Source organism: Aedes aegypti, chromosome 1, assembly GCF_002204515.2.
Source record: "Aedes aegypti strain LVP_AGWG chromosome 1, AaegL5.0 Primary Assembly, whole genome shotgun sequence".
In the NCBI taxonomy this organism is placed as follows: Eukaryota; Metazoa; Arthropoda; class Insecta; order Diptera; family Culicidae; genus Aedes; species Aedes aegypti.
The window spans coordinates 227216386-227236001 of record NC_035107.1 but is presented as its reverse complement, the minus strand read 5'-3'; the positions used below and the strand labels follow the sequence as shown (position 1 = coordinate 227236001).

The 19616-nt window shown below is 34.0% G+C and overlaps 1 protein-coding gene across 2 annotated transcripts in view; it reads right to left on the bottom strand.

Annotated features, from left to right (window-relative positions):
* Positions 1-19616, bottom strand: part of LOC5580175 (sodium-coupled monocarboxylate transporter 1) — a 101599-nt gene that overhangs the window by 65002 nt on the left and 16981 nt on the right. Inside the window, exon 2 of one of the 2 annotated variants that reach the window (XM_021857731.1) lies at positions 8175-8211. The gene's annotated coding sequence lies outside the window, so the exon portion shown is untranslated. Of the gene's footprint in view, positions 1-5329; positions 5639-8174; positions 8212-19616 lie in introns of those variants that run through there. The other variant, XM_021857730.1, reaches the window with a different exon arrangement.

The window sequence follows — 19616 nt, the reverse complement described above, 5'->3', positions numbered from 1 at the left end:
ACGAATAAATCCGGTAAATAATGTTGAGGAATAATTTTTGTAATCAAACCTTGCTGCAAAACAAGCGTAGTGAAAATTTTTGACAGTCAAATCAATAATATAATATTACAGCCTACTAAGAATGAACTATAAAATCTGTAGGCAAGAAATGTCCAAGTCAAATAACCCCTCGTCGTTTTACAACTAGCGTAAAAAGCTAATACCTGCAATGTACTGGCGTATTTAGTGATCCTGTGATATTTTCAATGATATGGCACAGGCCCTTATCGATCCATACCAGTAAACTCAGTATTGTTACAATTTTTACCGATATCCTTGGTTCTCCATGGAATATAGGCCTTAAGCCTGATTCGCTGCTGACAAGTAATTTCCAAGGGGCCCAGATAGCCGTAGAGGTAAACGCGCAGGTATTCAGCAAGACCAAGCTGAGGGTCGTGGGTTCGAATCCCAGCGGTCGAGGATCTTTTCGGGTTGGAAATTTTCTCGACTTCCCAGGGCATAGAGTATCTTCGTTCCTGCCACACAATATACACATGCAAAAATGGTCATTGGCATAGTAAGCTCTCATTTATTAACTGTGGAAGTGATCCTAAGAACACTAAGCTGAGAAGCAGGCTCTGTCCCAGTGAGGATGTAACGCCAGAAAGAAGAAGAAGTAATTTCTCGGCCTATCTTGATGCATGGGAAATTTTTGCCCGGAATCGACCAAGAATGCGGTTTTTTCTGATCGCAGTACGCAGTTGAAAAGAACTGTCAGTTCTAATGGGAGTCGCTGTAGAAAATTTCTGCAAGGAATCGGCGAGAAATTTCTTTAGCGATTCCTTTTCAGTACAAATCAGGCTTTAAGATCTACAGGCGTGAGCAATGTTCGATTGACAGTTTTTTTTTAAATTGCACAGTTTCTAAACCATTCAATTAAGTCAACGGAATATTGTATTGGTTTGTACGGGCATTTTTAGTCCTCCAAGGACTCAATGGAGTATTGGACCTGCGAGGATTATAAGTGATCTAATCATCTTCTTATTCTTCTCCTTCTTGGCATTAGCGTCCTCACCTGGGACAGAGCCTGCTTCCCTTTTTGCATTCGTATATCGTGTGGCAGGTACGATGATACCTCATGCCCAGGGAAGTCAAGAAAATTTCCATTACGAAAACATCCTGGACCGACCGGGAATCGAACCCAGACATCTTCAGCATGGCTTTGCTTGATAGCCGCGGACTCTAACCACTCGGCTAAGGGAGGACCCTAAATGATCTAATCATAATTTTCAAGTACTCCAAAGGCCCCGTACCATCTATGTGAGTTAACGATGATTTGTTATTATTTGCGCGGATGTTCTTAGTCCTCCAAGATCTCTATCAAATATAGGCCTTAAGATCTGCAAGCGTAACCAATTGTATATAGATAATGTTTTAATATTTTGATAGCTCCTGACTATTTATATCAGTAAACGATTTTTTTTTTGCGATATTCTTGGATCGACAAGGCCTTCACGCAATATTGGATTTAGGATCTACAAATGTAAGCAGTTGTATATTGATGGTATATAATTATGGCATAAAATCATAACTCTTCATTTAAGTAAACGGAGTAGTATATTGATTTTTACTGATGTTCTTGATTCTCCAAGGATTCCATGCCTTAGCTTCTACAAGCATAGTCAGTGCTCTAGTTACAGTTTTTACTTAATCTTAACCCTTGATATAAGTAAACGGAGTATAAGCCATTTTACGAGACTTTTCGGAGCAGCTGATCGTCGCAACGGCGTCAATTGACTGGAGACCTGGGATTTTGTTTTGATAAAGGTCTCATACCATTTGACCAGCTTCGTAAAATGGCTTATTGTACTGATTCATATGCATGTTTTCGATCCAAAAAGACTCCATGGGATATAGTCATAGATTTACAAGGGTAACCAATGGCTTATAGACTGTTTTTGAATAGTTCAAATACCCATAACCATGATTAAAAGTAAACGAATACCTCGTATTAATGTTTGATTTGATGTTCGTGCTCGTTCAAGGGCTCAAGGTAGTAAAGCCTTTAGAATCTTAGAATTCCTGTTCTAATCATCAAGATATGCAGTTAAAGTTTCAAAACTTTTCTAAAAATGTGCTGGATTTAAAATACTTTAAAATATAACAAATTGCTCTCGAAGATTTAAAAATCTATGTTTAAAAACAATATGTCACTTATTACGTATGAAGACCTAAAGACTAATATTCCAGGAGTTCATGAGATAAAAATAAGAACCTCCATTGAACTCCACAATTTATCCAGCTTTAAAACATGAGTCTACAAAACGTACACCTATATAGACACAAAAATCAAAAGATGAGTCGCAAGGCTAGAAGATCTTGTAGATGTTCGTATCTATGGCTTAGAACTTTTGTAGTATTCATCAAATTACGCAATAACGTTGCACAATATCTTCTGAGCAAATTCGAAGTTCTTCAGTCAATAACAAATTGTGCTTATAAATTCCAAGACCTTCTAGCTACCTAAAAGTTCTTGGATGACTCAAATTGTCCACTAACATTTTAGGTTACAAATTATGCCTAGCTTTCATTGAACTTACTTTGCTGATTTACTGTAAGCATGTACTGTAGTAATAACTTACCCACATGTCACTATTTATATATGTAGATCTAAAGAACCACATTCCAGGAAGTACTTGGATAGCTCAAAACATTCTTACAATACAACTTCAAAATCAAAGTAGTATGTTGCCTTGAATTTTTTTTAGGATTTTCTAAATTTTACAATATTTTATAAATCATAATATGACGACAATATTCAAAAGTATTATGCAGTTTGGGGCATGTATGACCAAGGACATGTATCATTAACTTACAGACTAAACATTTGTTGACTTAATAAAAAAGCAAAAAATTATAGCATATTACTTAATTTTAGCGTAAACTATCAATCAAAGTATCTAAATAATCAATAATTTTCCATAGGATCGTCTTAACTTATTGTACGAACCTAGTAAACAAAAGATACGTCTTAAATTTATGTGAAACAAACACTTCATAGAACGAGGTTAGGTCGGGACTAGCACCCTTTGAATTAATCAATTTATCCAACTTAATAACATGAGTCTACTGGACGTGTACTGTTCATCAAACAATCATTTATTATGCTGGTAGATCTTGTAGATATTATAGCCTATGCTTCGAAAAGTTAACTTGGAACTTCCCTTGTGATCATCAATACTTGTAGTTAAATTTTTCAAACATTTCTGAGCATAAGCCTAATTTAGAACTCTTCAATATGTAACCTATTATGCTCATAGTTATGATCTTTTTACCATAAAGTTCTTGGGTAGCCCAGATTGTCCACAATTTATTATTACAACTCAATTCAGATTAAGATTTTAAGAGTTTACTTCGTTGAATTATTAGAAGCATATGCTGCATCAATAATCGTCCACTTTGTTACTTTTTACGTATAAATATCTTAAGACCTATATTCCAAGAAGTTCTTGGATGGCTCAAAACATTTAATCAACATAAGACAACTATACAACAATAAAATTAGGGGGCCCAGATTGCCGTAGCGGTTAACGCGCAGCTATTCAGCAAGACCAAGCTGAGGGTCGTGGGTTCGAATCCCAGCGGTCGAGGATCTTTTCGGGTTGGAAATTTTCTCGACTTCCCAGGGCATAGAGTATCTTCGTACCTGCCACACGATATACGCATGCAAAACTGGTCATTGGCATAGTCAGCTCTCAGTTAATAACTGTGGAAGTGCTCATAAGAACACTAAGCTGAGATGCAGGCTCTGTCCCAGTGGGGACGTAATGCCAGAAAGAAGAAGAACAACAATAAAAATATTAATAATTGTAGATTTTGAAACTTTATTCCAGAGTATTCTGGAGGTTAAGGCATGTATAGTTATTCCATTATTTAAAACAACTGAACTGCAATGAAGAAGAACTGCAAAGAAAATTTCACATAATTAACGCGAATCTCAGCATCGCAACATATTATGTGTTAATATCCTGTTCAATCTTACTAACTTAATTTACGAACTTCGTAAAAAAAAGAAACGTGAAAAAATACTTCGTAAATCAAGGTTTTAGTGTAGTCTAATGACTATTGCTCGAATCCGTACACCTAAGAAATGAATCTAAATCCGTCCACTTCATACAAAACGCCTACTAATTTCTATGAGGCCTACTTATTTCTATGAAGTGTACGGATTTTGAGCCTGTACGGATTACGGTAACCCACTATAATAGACTCGACTACGACTGGTTTACGTTGATTTTGCACGATTGCATGCTTAAAAACGCTGAAATATATTCAACAGAAATCGTGAGAATATCGCTGAGGTCTTCTTTCAAGAAATAAGTTGAGATGAAGATGGAAAAAATCCTTGACTATTATCAAGTGACCTTCAAAAGAATATCTAGATGAATTTCCTATGAAATTCGTGAACTTATTTCTAGTGAAAAGCGTACAGGGAAATACACTACACTCTCACACGGAAATTCTAACGATATACATTTGGAAGTTTCCAGTAGACCATCAGGAGTTTAACCCCTCAACCGGCTACTTCATTTTTAACCACTAAACAAATATTCAAATCGGGATAACTTTTTTTGTTCCTTGATATTTTTGCACCATTTATTCACAAACTCTCAAAAAATTCTTCTAGTTTTGGAATATGTATCGCTATTGATAATTGGTCATCTGGATCCGGAGATATTCCAAAATTCCTTGGGGGACCGACACGTAGCCATAACCCACGTAAATATCTCAGGCTATAGATTTTTATCGTATTCGAATGGTGCAAAAATATCGAGAAACAAAAAAGTCAACTCAATTTGAATATTTTTAGCGGTAAAAAATGAAGCTGCCGGGTAGCGGGGTCAACTAACACCAAGAGTTCTGTATGGGCAAGGAGAATATCATTCGGAAACGTCAATAATGTACAAAAATTTTGAGAGTACAATTCTCATGGAAGAAGCAACAAGGACCAGTAACAAAAATTTCAGTTTTTTCTTATTTCAGAAATTCTTTTTCATTTTCACATTTCTTCAGAGTAAGGTGAAGATGCAACGAAGCCAAACCTCAAGGGCACAAATCTAAAGAACCTGATCGATTGGTCATCACCAGCGAGTTACCAATCAATTAAATGTTTAGCCCAAACAGTTGTTTGGTTCTCTAGATTTGTGCTCTTGAAAACTCGAGGTTCAGCTTTGAAGGACAATTGTAAGCAGGATAGATTTTCAAATATGCACATAAACATTTGTTCAATTATTTTAGTTGAACTAGAAACAATCAATTCACGCATCAAAACTATTCTTATAGCACTCACATTTTTCAAAGCTAATTCCACCACTCCAATCCAGTCGCGAACCACTCCAAACAGTCCACCACTCGAACCGTGCTGTTCTGGAGACAAATGTTAACAACTGCCACTGCAACTGTCTTTTCACCACAACTGGCCACTTGTCGCACGTAAGAACTAAACAAACCGAAATCTTAAACAGCACACACGACACTTTCCCAGCTAGATACGGCGCACCTAACAAAACACAAATATTTTCCTCCTCTGGAGAGCAAACAAGTAATACAGCGGCGCATCAATTGTGCAAACCCGATGTATCTTCCGAATTGTACCCCCGGTTCGATCTCTCCAGTGGTTTATATAGACCATTCCCGATTTCTGAAGTCGCGCTCTTATCGTCAATGAAACCCCGAGGAAAAGTAACCGCTTCAACTAACCAACGCGCGATTCGGCAGCTATTCCAACCACTTCGTGATTCATGACGTCGATGATGAGACGTTGCATCGCTTTGCAGATCGCCGATGATGTCTCCTTCCAAGCGAGATAAGAAGAGTGTATTGTATAGGTACTCTTCCGAGTGTCGCCAATTATCACCGCCCACAAACGCGATTTACCCCCAAAGCGACCCGAACAAGCATCAAGGCTGCTTCGGCGAAGGTGGTGGTCACTCATTCATAAGTTATGTCAACCGAACAGTCTGACTGGAGACACTCCGCGGTGTCACGTTCCAATCAGCTGAATGAATGAATGTGTATCGTCGGTTATGCGTAAAGATCTATTCAGCTTTCGTTGAGATTAGACATTGATTGACATTGTGCGGCTCTTGCTATCAATTAGTTAGATTTTCAATTGATGTTGTTTGGTAGAGCACGTGATTTTAATGTTGGAACGAGGCAGAAAAACACATACTATACCAGGAAGGAAGCCTCAGAATCATTTTCAAAATTTTATTTTGAATCCCCTGCGGAGCTTTCTTCCTGGTATTACAACAGCTATAGTCCATATTGGTACAGCGTACAACATGGCTGGCCTGAAAATTTGTTGGAAGGTCAAAAGCTTGCTCTTCAGACAAAGTTTTGATTTTCTGTCAATAATTGGATACATTTTACATATTTGTTACATTTGGCTTGAATGCCGTCAATACGATTTTTGAAGTTAAATTTGTATCTAGCTTGAGCCCTAGATACTTAACTTCATCTGACCAATTTATTAGAACCCCTCTCATAGTGACAACGTGTCTACTTGAAGGTTTCAAATAAAGAGATTTTGGTTTATGTGCGAATATTATTAGTTGAGTGCGCAAACAATTATTTTTGACATCTCTGAGATAACTCAGGTCAGTCAGATGTGAAAATATTGTATAATATTTTTCTCAAAACGCTGTTTTCAGTTAGAATGATAGTGTTGAATAACACAGAACCCTTAGATATAAGAAATGAATGGAAGGTTTGGAATCACACTAATAAAGTAATATAAAAAATACCTTGGTAACAGACGAACTAGAGATCCCTTGTCAATCACATTTTCGTCGATCAGCCTTTTCCTGCATTTGAATCGAAAATGTCATGCTCTCCTGAAAATTTGACTACATTATCTCGCTGACTAATCTCTGAAACTCATCCCATATTATCAGTGCTGCTCTACCGCTCGGGATAATTATCATCTAGAACAAAACAAACTCGGGTGACTTTGTGGCAGAACAGGAAGACGGCCAACGACAGGAAATATTTTGCTTTTGAAATTAGGAATAATTATCGAATAATTGCATTTTTTCAAAAGTGTGTTTTTACCATTCACGTCCGTTTGACCACGTCAATTAGCTAAGTTCGCAATCTTTCAACGGAAATCATGTCTCATTGAAGCAAGAAAAAAACTTGATATGCTTAACGACCAAATTGATCGGTACGTTTTGGATTAGGTTAAGATGCCACCACTCGGCAACATTATATAACACATATTCAACACGTTGGAGTGGTTTGCTTACGGAAAACTTGTGAAGGGACGTAATAACCTCGTTGGTTGACCCAACATGGGCACTTGTCGAAACGGATGACCCCGAAGACTTTAATTTGGGTAAAAAATATCTAGTAACAGCTGGATAGATCCAGCTCGGAACAAACAAATCTTTATTCCTAGACACTGACGACGACGCATGGCATGACACCACATAAATAACGCCGAATAATTGTAGTGAACCGTGATCGAGTGAGTGCGATAAGTGATGTGACCTCACGCAAAGAATGGCTAGCAAAACGGGCCCGCACACGGGTTATGATGCGATGGATTTATATGGTTACTAGGGTGATAACCTGTTTCATCATAGGAGTTCATCAATAATACCTATATAGCTTACAGTATACAAATACAACAACGATCAATGGGCAAATTTCAACTATAATTGTGGAAGTGCTCAAGGAACAGTAAGTTGAGAAGCATATGCATAATATTATTATTATTATCTCTACCTTAGTAGCTGTTCACCTTTCGCAAGCTATCAACGAGCAGGCTCTATTTCAGTTGAAACGTAAAGCCAGAAATTATAATATTATATATTATGTTTTTATCATCTGGGTGTGTTTAGACCATTTTTTAATGGTTTGCTTTCGAAAGCCAGATAAGATAGTTTAGGATTTTTGATTGAAAAATAGGAACTTAAACAATGTAAGATCCAACAGATTTTTTTCTGTCATTTCTAATGAAAAAGAAAGTGTTCCGGGCAAAAATGAAGAAATTTTCAAGCGATTCTTTAAAGAAAAATCTCAATGAGGTTGCTAACAAACTTCCTTCGAAATGTTTTCCATTACATGCTCAAAAATTCAATGTGTTTTTTTCAGTAGTTTATCAAATAAATTGTTTTCTTTCATTTACTTACCCTTGGAAATTAGCTAGACCTCGGTTCGAATATAATCCTATAAAGTAAAAAAAAGAAGAAAAAGAATATTAGAAGATAAGCAGTGCCGCATTTTAGCTTAAGGGTTACGGGTCATGATAAAGACATAATAAATGATTGCTGCCTAACTCGTTTAAATTTATTTTGTAATATTTTTGAATATTGCATCATTAACTTTTTTTTTTAATTTCTTTATTAGTATCATTCCAAACATTACATTCATTTCTTATATCTAGGTGTTCTGTGTTATTAGACAACACTATCATCCTAATTTGGTAAAACAAATTTAAGATTTAATTAACATTTTGTTAACCTACGGGCTGTCGCGCTGTTGTACTTTGTACAACAGTTGTGATTTATATAATATCATTTTGTAACGAAGATATCTATCGACACCAAACCAAAATGTATTCATCAAGAATCTTCTTAAAAACAATACTCGACAGTTTTTTATTTCAGTATGGCTTTTATAATGCGGTAAAATCAACAAATGTTCATGGAAGTCGAATAATAATGAACGCACTATATACGGTTCGAGTAAACCACAGTTTGAAATCGGTATATCTGAAGATCCAGATAATAGAGAAACTTGGAGTCTTTAGTTAAGTTGTTCTGGAGGTGAAGTGTTATTTGATGGTACCTCATTTAATTTGGAATTTGCCCGCTAGTGGGCATGGAAGTTATACTTTTGTTTTGCAGACATTTCAGGATCCTGACCATTCAAAAGGATGGCGTCTTCGGCAAAGTTGTTTAGTAAGTTAACTATCACTTTTCGAGCTAGTTGATTGAAAATTTTGTCACTAGGCGGCGCTAGTGAGCCTGGCCCCTTAGAAAGATAGTGTCTTCGGCAAAATAGTTCTGTAGCATGAAATTTTTGTTTTGCGGATACTGCAGGATCTTGAATTTTTAGACAGGCACCTTCGGCAAAGTTGTTCAGAAGCTCAGGGACTATCATTATTTTCAAATCATTCAAATCAAATCATCAAACAAAGAAAGAATTTGAGCTACTGAACAACTCTGCCGAAGACGCCATCTTTCTAAGTGATCAGGCTCCTGAGATATTTGCAAAACAATTGTTTTATGTTCATTAGCGCTGTCTGGTGGCAAAATTTCGAGTCAACTAGATCGAACAATGATAGTCCTTGACCTACTGAACAATTTTGCCGAAGACGTCATCTTTATAAGTGGTCAGATTCCTAAACCAAGGGTGTTGTACAAAGTACAACGTGCGACTACTCGCGTTACAAAAATTCACGCGACGACCGAAAGGTTAACAACATATTACATTTCATTTGCCGTAGCAGTTCAGTTTTTTTACAGGTGCGTTGATTTCACCTGCTTATAAGAGAAAAAAAAACGTTTTTAATATACTTAACCTAACTTAACCTAAACATATAACACATTAATCGTGGCAATAGAAGATTGTAACGATTTTTGCTTGAAATTATTAATTATTTTATTTGACATTTGTTCCAATGTTTCAACATTGGATATTCTATGTAACTCATTGGTACTATACCAGGGAGGAAGCCTCAGAATCATTTTCAAAATTTTATTTTGAATTCTCTGCAGAGCTTTCTTCCTGGTATTACAACAGCTAGTCCATATTGGTACAGCATACAACATGGCTGGCCTGAAAATTTGTTTGAATATCAAAAGCTTGTTCTTAAGACAAAGTTTTGATTTTCTATTAATAAGGGGATAGAGACATTTTACATATTTATAACATTTGGCTTGAATGCCCTCAATGTGATTTTTGAAAGTTAAATTCTTATCTAGCATGAGCCCTAGATACTTAACTTCATCTGACCAATTTATTGGAACCCCTCTCATCGTGACAACATGTCTTCTTGAAGGTTTCAAATAAAGAGCTTTTGGTTTATGTGGGAATATTATTAGTTGAGTTTTGGAAGCATTAGGAGAAATCTTCCATTTTTGCAAGTATAAAGAAAAAATATCCAAACTTTTTTGCAATCGACTACAGATGATACGCAGGCTTCGTCCTTTGGCGGAGAGGCCTGTGTCATCCGCAAACAAAGATTTTTGACATCCCTGAGGTGGCTCAGGTAAATTAGATGTGAAAATATTGTATAATATTGGTCCCAAAATGCTGCCTTGAGGAACACCAGCTCTTACAGGAAGTCTTTTAGATCTGGAGTTCTGATAATTAACCTGAAGTGTACGATTTGACAGATAACTTTGAATTATTCTAACAATGTATGTTGGAAAATTAAAGTTTCTTAATTTTACGATCAAACCTTCATGCCAAACACTGTCGAATGCTTTTTCTATGTCTAGAAGAGCAAGACCAGTAGAATAGCCTTCAGATTTGTTGGAACGAATCAAATTTGTTACACGTAAAAGTTGATGAGTGGTCGAATGTCCATGGCGGAATCCGAACTGTTCATTGGCAAAAATTGAATTTTCGTTGATGTGGGCCATCATTCTGTTCAAAATAACCTTTTCAAAAAGTTTACTGATGGAGGAAAGCAAACTGATTGGACGATAGCTAGAAGCTTCTGCAGGGTTTTTGTCTGGTTTTAAAATAGGAACTACCTTAGCATTTTTCCATTTGTCAGCAAAATATGCTAATTGAAAACATTTGTTAAATATATCAACTAAAAATGATAAGCTACTTTCTGGAAGTTTCTTGATGAGGATGTAGAAAATTCCATCATCGCCAGGAGCTTTCATATTTTTGATTTTTTCAATAACTTCTTCCAAATTAGTCTCCCAGGCATTTTCGAAAACGTTCTCTTGATTGAGAATATTTTCGAAGTCCTGAGTCATTTTCAATTGGACTAGTAAGTCCTAAATTAAAATTGTGCGCACTTTCCAACAGCATAGCAAGTTTTTGAGCTTTTTGTAATTAGTTAGTAATAATTTGTTTTGCTCTTTCAATGCCGGTATTGGCTTCTGAGGTTTTTTCAAAATTTTAGATAATTTCCAAAAGGGCTTAGAGACAAGGTTCAATTGAGAAATTTTATTTTCAAAATTTTTGTTTCTTAATTGAGAAAAACGTTTTTTGATTTCTTTCTGCAAATCCTGCCATATAATTTTCATAGCAGGATCGCGAAAGCGTTGAAATTGCCTTCTCCTCACGTTTTAAAGACGGATCAAGAGTTTAAGATCATCGTCTATAATCACGGATTCAAAAAAGGTAAGTAGGCCTTGACCGGCTTGGATGGTCTTTTTTCTGCTTGTCATTTTTTTCCATTTTTCAGATACGATTTTTTCAAGAATTTCCAATTGTGAGGAATTACCTGTAAGGACCTGGTAGATTTGGTTGATCGGTGTTAAGCTTCTCCTAATAACTGGTTGGTGTTGGTTTTGAAGCAATATTTGGCGGTGTTTGAAGAAGTGAAAACAATTGGTCTTTCCGGTGTTTGTTGGATTCATTTTGGCGTTTGTTAAGTATTCCTTTGTATTTATTTGTTAATAGATAAGTTTGTTTTTGTTATTAGTTGAATCCCCGTTCAATTTCCACTATGGAAATTGACGGAGGCTTACAAAATCCAGATACTAATAATGATTTAGTACCTTCTACTTCGAAACCATTTCGAATAAAAATCTACCCTGCGACTTTTGCTGGTCCATTTCCTGTTTATTTCCGAAAGAAAGATCGACCCATAAATGTTTTGTTGATTTCATCGGAAGTTTACAAGAAATATAAATCAGTTAAGGAAATTAAAAACATTTCCTTAGACAAACTCAGAGTTGTTTTTGGAACTAGAGATGAAGCCAATTCTCTTTTAGAATCCAAATTATTTAATGATTCTTATCGTGTATATGCTCCGTGCGATTCTTGCGAAATCAGCGGAGTCATCTACGATGAATCATTAGATTGTGACGTTATTAGGTCCCATGGCTCTGGCATTTTTAGAAATCAATCGATTTCACCGGTCAAAATCTTAGATTGCAAACGTTTGTCGAAATTATCATTTGATGCAAATGGAATTTCCAAATATGTTCATTCCAATTGTATTAAAATTACTTTTTCAGGATCTGTTTTGCCAGATTTTCTGAATATTGATAATGTTTTTTTTTCGCGTGAGGCTTTATTTTCCAAAGCTCATGCATTGTAATAGATGTCGTCTATTTGGGCATACATCTGATTTTTGCTCAAATAAACAAAAATGCTCAAAATGTGGAGATCTTCATTCTACATCTGAACGTAAATTAAAATCAGATATTTGTATTTATTGCAAACAAAAACATAATTCAATTAATAATTGTTCGGTATACATATCCAATCAAAAGAAACTTAATGAAAAACTAAGAAATCAAAATAAATATTCATATTCAGAGATTTTGAAAACTTCTGGTGATTTTAGTTCACCAAATCTATATGAAACTTTATCTGATATTGAAAATGATAATACATTTGATAAAAATGATAAATATATTTACAAACCTCCAAGTAAAAGAAAACGTCCTAATATTTGTGCTGTTTATAATGATCCTAAAACATATACTCATTCTTCAAAATTATTTGAACAAAATTTTCCTCCTCTAAATATTGCATCTACTTCCAAAAAATATTCCCGGATTTCAGAAAATTAATGATAAAAATGGAGAAAATAATAATGATAACAATATTTCAGGCAGTGAAAAAAATGATTTTTCCATTTTGAGCATTTTAGAAGAAATGTTAAACTTATTAGGTATGAGCGATTTTTGGAAAAACCTAATAAAGAAGATTTTACCTTTTCTTGTGAATCTTTTTGAAAAACTCAACTCATTTGGACCCTTTTTGTCTTCATTATTTTCCTAATGGCTTCGGACAATTTCAAAGGATTGAATATCTTGCAATGGAATTGTCACAGTATTTCCCCAAAAATTGATAGGCTTAAAGCCATGTTGACAAATTATGATATAGATATATTTTGTTTGAATGAGACTTGGTTCACTAAGGATAAAGTTTTTCGTATTCCATCATACCATATTGTTCGTTGTGATAGAAATGTTCCATTTGGAGAGATATTGATCGGTATCCGTGATAATATTGAATTCAAATATTTGGATATCTCTCTCCATACTAATATTGAATTTATTGCTTTTTCCGTCAATTATGATGGTTTTAAGTTTTCAATTATTTGTATGTACATTCATCCGAATGTTTCTTTTTCATTATCTGAAATTAAAAATATTTTGGATAATGTGCCTTCTCCTTTTTCTATTCTAGGGGATTTCAATGCACATAATTTTGCTTGGGGAAGTGATAAAATTGATGGTAGAGGTTCATTAATAATGGACCTGATTGATGAATTCAATTTAAATGTTTTGAATGATGGATCATTTACCAGAATTGCTATTTCGCCAGCTCATAATTCAGTTATAGATTTAACATTTTGTTCCAGTAGTTTATCATTTATTTCGTCCTGGAAAACAATTAATGATCCAAACGGTAGTGATCATTTACCAATTTTAATTCAAATTTATAGTTCTGAAAGCAATTCAAAATTTGCTTTAGTAAATTCTCCTGATTTATATAAAAATGTTGACTGGAATAAGTTTTCTGATCTAGTTTCTTTTTCTTTAATACATTTTGATTACTCCACAACTCCACTTGAAAATTATGAAATATTTTTGAAGCTTTTAATGGAAACTTTAATAAAATCGCAAACAAAAAAACATGTCTCTAAATCTCCTGTTAAAAAACGTCCGACATTTTGGTGGGATAATGATTGTTCATTAGCTTTAAAAAATAAATCTGATGCATTTAAAAAATTTCGAAGGTTTGGTTCTAGGGATAATTACTTTTTATATTGCAAAGCTGAAGCACAACCAAATTTAATAAAAGAAATTATTGGAAAAATGTTGTTCAAAATCTTGATAAAGAATCTTCATTATCCACTCTATGGAAGGTTGCAAGAAATTTAAGAAATTACGAATTTTCAACTCAACCTTTTTTGGAATATTCTACAGAATGGATAGAAAAATTTGCATCAAAAATTTGTCCTAATTTTGTATTACAAAATATTAATTTTAAAACTCATCAAACATTTAACTATTTTCCTGAACTTTGTACATTATTTTCTCTGGAAGAAATGAATTTAGCTCTATCTGTTACTCATAATACTTCTCCAAGAATTGATAAAATAAAATTTATTGTACTACAAAATTAACCATTTGAAGGCAAAATGCATTTACTATCATTATATAATTCTTTTCTTCTTCAAAATATATTCCCACCAGAATGGCGTTTTGTAAAAGTTATTAGTTTATTAAAACCAGGTAAAAATCCTTCATTGGCTGACAGTAGAAGACCTATTAGTTTATTATCATGTGAACGTAAACTTATGGAACGAATGATTTTGAATCGCCTTGAATTATGGGCTGAGAGGAATAACATTTTTGCTTCATCACAATATGGTTTCAGGAAAGGTTGTGGTACTCGTGATTGTACTGCTCTTTTAGCATCTCAAATTCATCTTTCATTCAATAGAAAACAAGACATGGTTTCCACTTTTCTTAATGTGTCTGGAGCATATGATTCTGTTCTTATTGATTTATTATATGAAAAAATGTTAAATTTCAAAATTCCTTTTTTTTTTGTCAAATTTCATATGTAATTTGTTTTCTTTCAAAATTATGATTTTTTTTTACAATGGATCTTCTAAAATGGTTCGTTATAGCTATTTTGGTCTACCTCAAGGATCTTGTTTGAGTCCTTTCTTGTACAATTTATTTACAAGTGATTTAGCATCTATTCTACCAAATGGTTGCTATTTTTATCAATTTGCTGATGACAAGGTTTTATGTGTCAGTGGCAAAAATAGAGAAGTGATTCGTCATTTTATGCAATGTGCATTGGATAATATTTGTAGCCGGGCACATAAAAATGGTTTTACATTTTCAGTAGCTAGAACAAAATTTATAATATTTTCGCGTAAACAATCTGTTATTAACATTAATTTATTTTTTCATAATATTGAAATTGAACAGGTTGATGAATATAAATACCTCGGAATATGGTTTGATTCCAAATTAACGTGGAAGTATCATATTCAGTATATTCAAAAAACGTGTTCGAAGCGAAGGTGCCTGGTGGGGTGCTCATCCTTCTGATTTAATAACACTTTATACAACGACAATACGTTCTGTACTGGAATATGGTTGTTTTACCTTTGGAAGTACTGCTCCTACACATTTTTCTAAAATTGAAAAAATTCAATATCGTTGTTTGAGAATTTGTTTAAAATTAATGAATTCCACTCATACAATATCTGTGGAAGTTTTAGCAGGGATTGTTCCATTGAAAATTCGTTTTCATGAATTAAATTGCAAGTATATTACACAATGTATTTCGAATAATCATCCGATAATCACAATTTTAAAATCATTAGCTGAAATAAATCCAACAAATAAAATTTTAGACTCCTTTAATCATTGTATAAATCAAAATATTATAGCTGATTCGTCAAACTTTTTTTTATAAATATGAAATTCAAATCCACTCGTTCCAACCTTTAATTGATTTATCTTTACATGAAGAATTGAAACAAATTTCACACAATGACTATCCTCGGTTTGCTAGTTTGTTTTTTCATCGTAAATTTATTGGTGTAAATGTTGATCAACTTTATTTTTCAGATGGATCTTTAATGAAGGACATTGCAGGGTTCAGAGTATACAATCATTTTGCAGCACATTATTTTAAATTACAATCTCCATGTTCTATTTTTATTGTCGAATTAACTGCATTATATTTTACATGCAGTTTGATAAAAAATCGTTCAGCAAATATATTTTTTATTTTCATGCTAAAACTCATCATCTTATTCTAATGATAAAACAATTATTATTTGAGCTAAATTTACTAGGATTTATCGTTAAATTTGTATGGGTTCCATCTCATTCAAAAATTTATGGTAATGAACAAGCTGATTCTTTAGCTAAATTGGGTGTTCGTTGTGGTATTACATATAACCGTAGTATTTCTGCATCTGAATATCATACAAAATTTAAGAAATCTTCCTTATATGGCAAACGTCTTGGGACTCTAGTGATAAAGGACGTTGGTGTCATTCTATTCAACCAATATTTTGTCTAAATCCATGGTTTAAAAATTTATCAGTTAGTCGAAATTTCATTTGTAACATTTCAAGACTGATTTCAAATCATTATAATTGTAACAGTCATTTATATCGCATCCACATAAAAGATTCAAATTTATGTGATTGTGGACCATTCTATGAAGACATTGATCATATAATTTTTCATTGTTCAAGATACATTATACCAAGGAATAATTTTTTTAAACAAATTCAAAATTTAAATCAAACTACTCCAATATCTGTTAGAGATATTTTAGGAAATATGTGCCTTCCAATATTGAAACTTTTATTTCAGTTTTTGAATCAAATCTCCTATTATGTATAATACTTGTCTTTTTTTTCGTACGTTTCTTTTCAGCTTTAAAGAACAGTTTTCTATAAGTGGTACCTTAACAATTATAAACCTCTCCTGGGACCTTTCACTTCTTCAAGGATTTGGCTCTGCTATGGATCAATGCCGCTTGAGCCTTTTATTGTTAAGATTGTTTATTTTGTAATGTTTTTAGAAAAGATGAAGAGGTTTTGTGCCTTTTTGAGAAAGATTTCGGTAAGAAATCACTCAAAGGGGTTTTTCCCTCTTCCAAAATTTCAAGTTAAAAATAAATAAATAAATAATCACGGATTCAAATTTTGGAATTGCAATGCTCCTGGCTTCAACAATCGAATTTGTTAAAGTTTCAAGAGCATTGTCAATATCAAGTTTAGTTTCTAAAGAAATGTTAACATCAAGAATAGAGTCAACATACGTTTCATATATATTCCAATCGGCTCGTAAATAATTGAAAGTGGAGCTGATAGGATTGAGAATCGCTTCATGGGATATTTGAAATGTAACAGGGACATGATCAGAATCAAAATCAGCATGAGTAATTAATTGGCTACAAAGATGACTAGAGTCGGTTAAGACCAAATCAATCGTAGATGGATTGCATTTTTTTATGTCAAAATTCAACCTATCTGTAACTTTTGAACGGTTTATTAGTGCGTTTTTGCATGATTTATTCTGAAAATAATTTTCTTGTTCTTAAACGCCGAGAGGGTGTGTAGAAGTTAAATTGAGAGAGAAGTGCAGCAGAGTCAACACGGTTTGAAATAATGTTTTTTATAAAGCGAATCATTGCGAATTCCCGGCGTTGCTTAAGTGTTTCCACATTGATGAGTTTGCAGCGTGCTTCATACGACGGAAGTGGCAGTACAGTCCAATTCAATTTCCGAAGGGCGTATAAAAGGAATTGCTTCTGTACTGATTCTATGCATTCTTCGTGTACGACATGGTACGGGTTCCATACTAGGTGAGAGTATTGCGGAATGGATTCTTCATATGTAATATACAATAGTTTAATGGTTTATGGATCTTGAAAATTGTTACTGAACCTCGTAATGAAGCCCAAGCATGCTGTTTGCTTTGTTTTTTATGGAATTATAATATTCTACAAAAGTGAGTTTAGAGTCTAGGATTACGCCCAAATCCCTTACAATTTTACACTTCTGCACTACTTGATTTCCTAAAAATACTTCCACTGGAGGTGTTACATATTTTCGACTAAATTCTATTGAATTTCATTTTTTGACATTGTGTTGGAGTAGACTTTTTTGCACCAAGTGAAGAATAAAAAAATTTTAATGTCATTCTGGAATTCTTCCGCTCGCTAGAATTATTTACTTCCATGAAGAGCTTCATGTCGTCTGCATATATAAGAAATTTTATTTTTCTAAGTAAAAAGGAAATGTCGTTTACATACAAAATAAAAAGAAGTGGGCCTAAATGAGAACCTTGGGGTACTCCAGAGGTTACAGAAATGAGTACTGAGAATTTATTTTGAAAGCACACTATTTGTCTCCGATATGATAGATATGTTTGGATCCATTCCTATTTTTGCAATTTGAAGATTAATAATGTTATGTCGATTCGGTCAAATGCCTTACTAAAGTCAGTGTAGTGTGCTTCTACGTGCTTGCCATTGTCCATTGCGCTGAGAATGAAAGATACAAATTCTAGCAGATTGGAAGATGTTGAGTGGCCTTTAAAAAAGAAGTAATTTGATTTTTTACTTGCTGGAAAATTTTGACGTTCACGAGAGATTCGAAGAGTTTGGGGATACAGGAGATAATGGCAATTCCGCGATAACCAGTAAAAAATTTGGTTGGTAAAACTTTTGTTAAATACATCATTCTATATGAATCAATACACTCGTATTGAATGCATGAAAAGGCTATATACCTACCAAAGAGGAGGCTACATGAGTACTCGGTAAGACTTTTTCAGACTTTTCGTGCTCTGCAATACGATGCCACAAAATTTGGATGTAAATAAAAAAAAATCCAACAAGATTCAAACACGTGACCTCTCGACTCGAATAAAACACCAACGATTGAAAACTTGTTTCTTTGTTGTACAAAAAGCAATGTTTGCATTGATTGCACTCGCCATATACGTCAAAATCGTAGAACATGATTTAGAAAATCGTCCATTTCATAGGTTAATTACCATTGCTCACCTAGTTTTTGTAGCCTATCTTACGCAATTTTTCCTCAGCTTTCTGATGGTGATCTCAGAATTCAAAACAAGCGGTGCGCTAATGGTGAAAAATCGATTTTTCTAACAAAATTCAAGATGGCGGCCAAATTTAAAATGGCCAAAATTTTGTTAACTTCAAATGAAAGCTATATCCTTTCTTTATACGATGCCACTAAGTTTGCTTTGTGTTTCAAGCGAAATAATGCCCAATATTTATCAAAAAATGGGCTTTTTCGCAAACTGTTTAGCTAGCTGGCGAACGAGGGGTCCACCAATTTGAGAAAACCGTAAGGACCACCCTTAAGTTTTATCAAAAACTAGCGATCATAAAATTGGAATTCTAACGATGGGTGCCGATGGCGGCCTGATTTCAGCGAGAATTGCTCAATGATAAAATGCGTTTTGCAAACACTATTTTAGACGATCCATAAAAAATCCTAATGACTCCAAAATTTAAAAGTGCTCTAGTTATGTTGTCTTTTGATAAAATATTCTTAACCCAACTGCGAAGTCCTATAGACATTCTCATGTGTAAATTATGTACACATTTATAACAAAGGCATATAAATGAACTTAGGGACCGTTGGGGAATATTTTGAAACATGAGAATATCCCTTGCAAAATAGCTCAAAACCTTCAAATCACGATAACTTTCAATTCTCTCGTAAGAATATTTTCAAATTCATGGAGAAGATGGTTGAATGCTATATGTTTCGAATGGTAGGTGCTAAATTTTTGGACATTTTTTTGTGTTAATAACGGTTTTTGGCACACCGTGTAGAATTAAGTAAATAAATCTTTTAATATGGTTTGTGATTTTGGGAAGGTTCAATTATCATATTCACT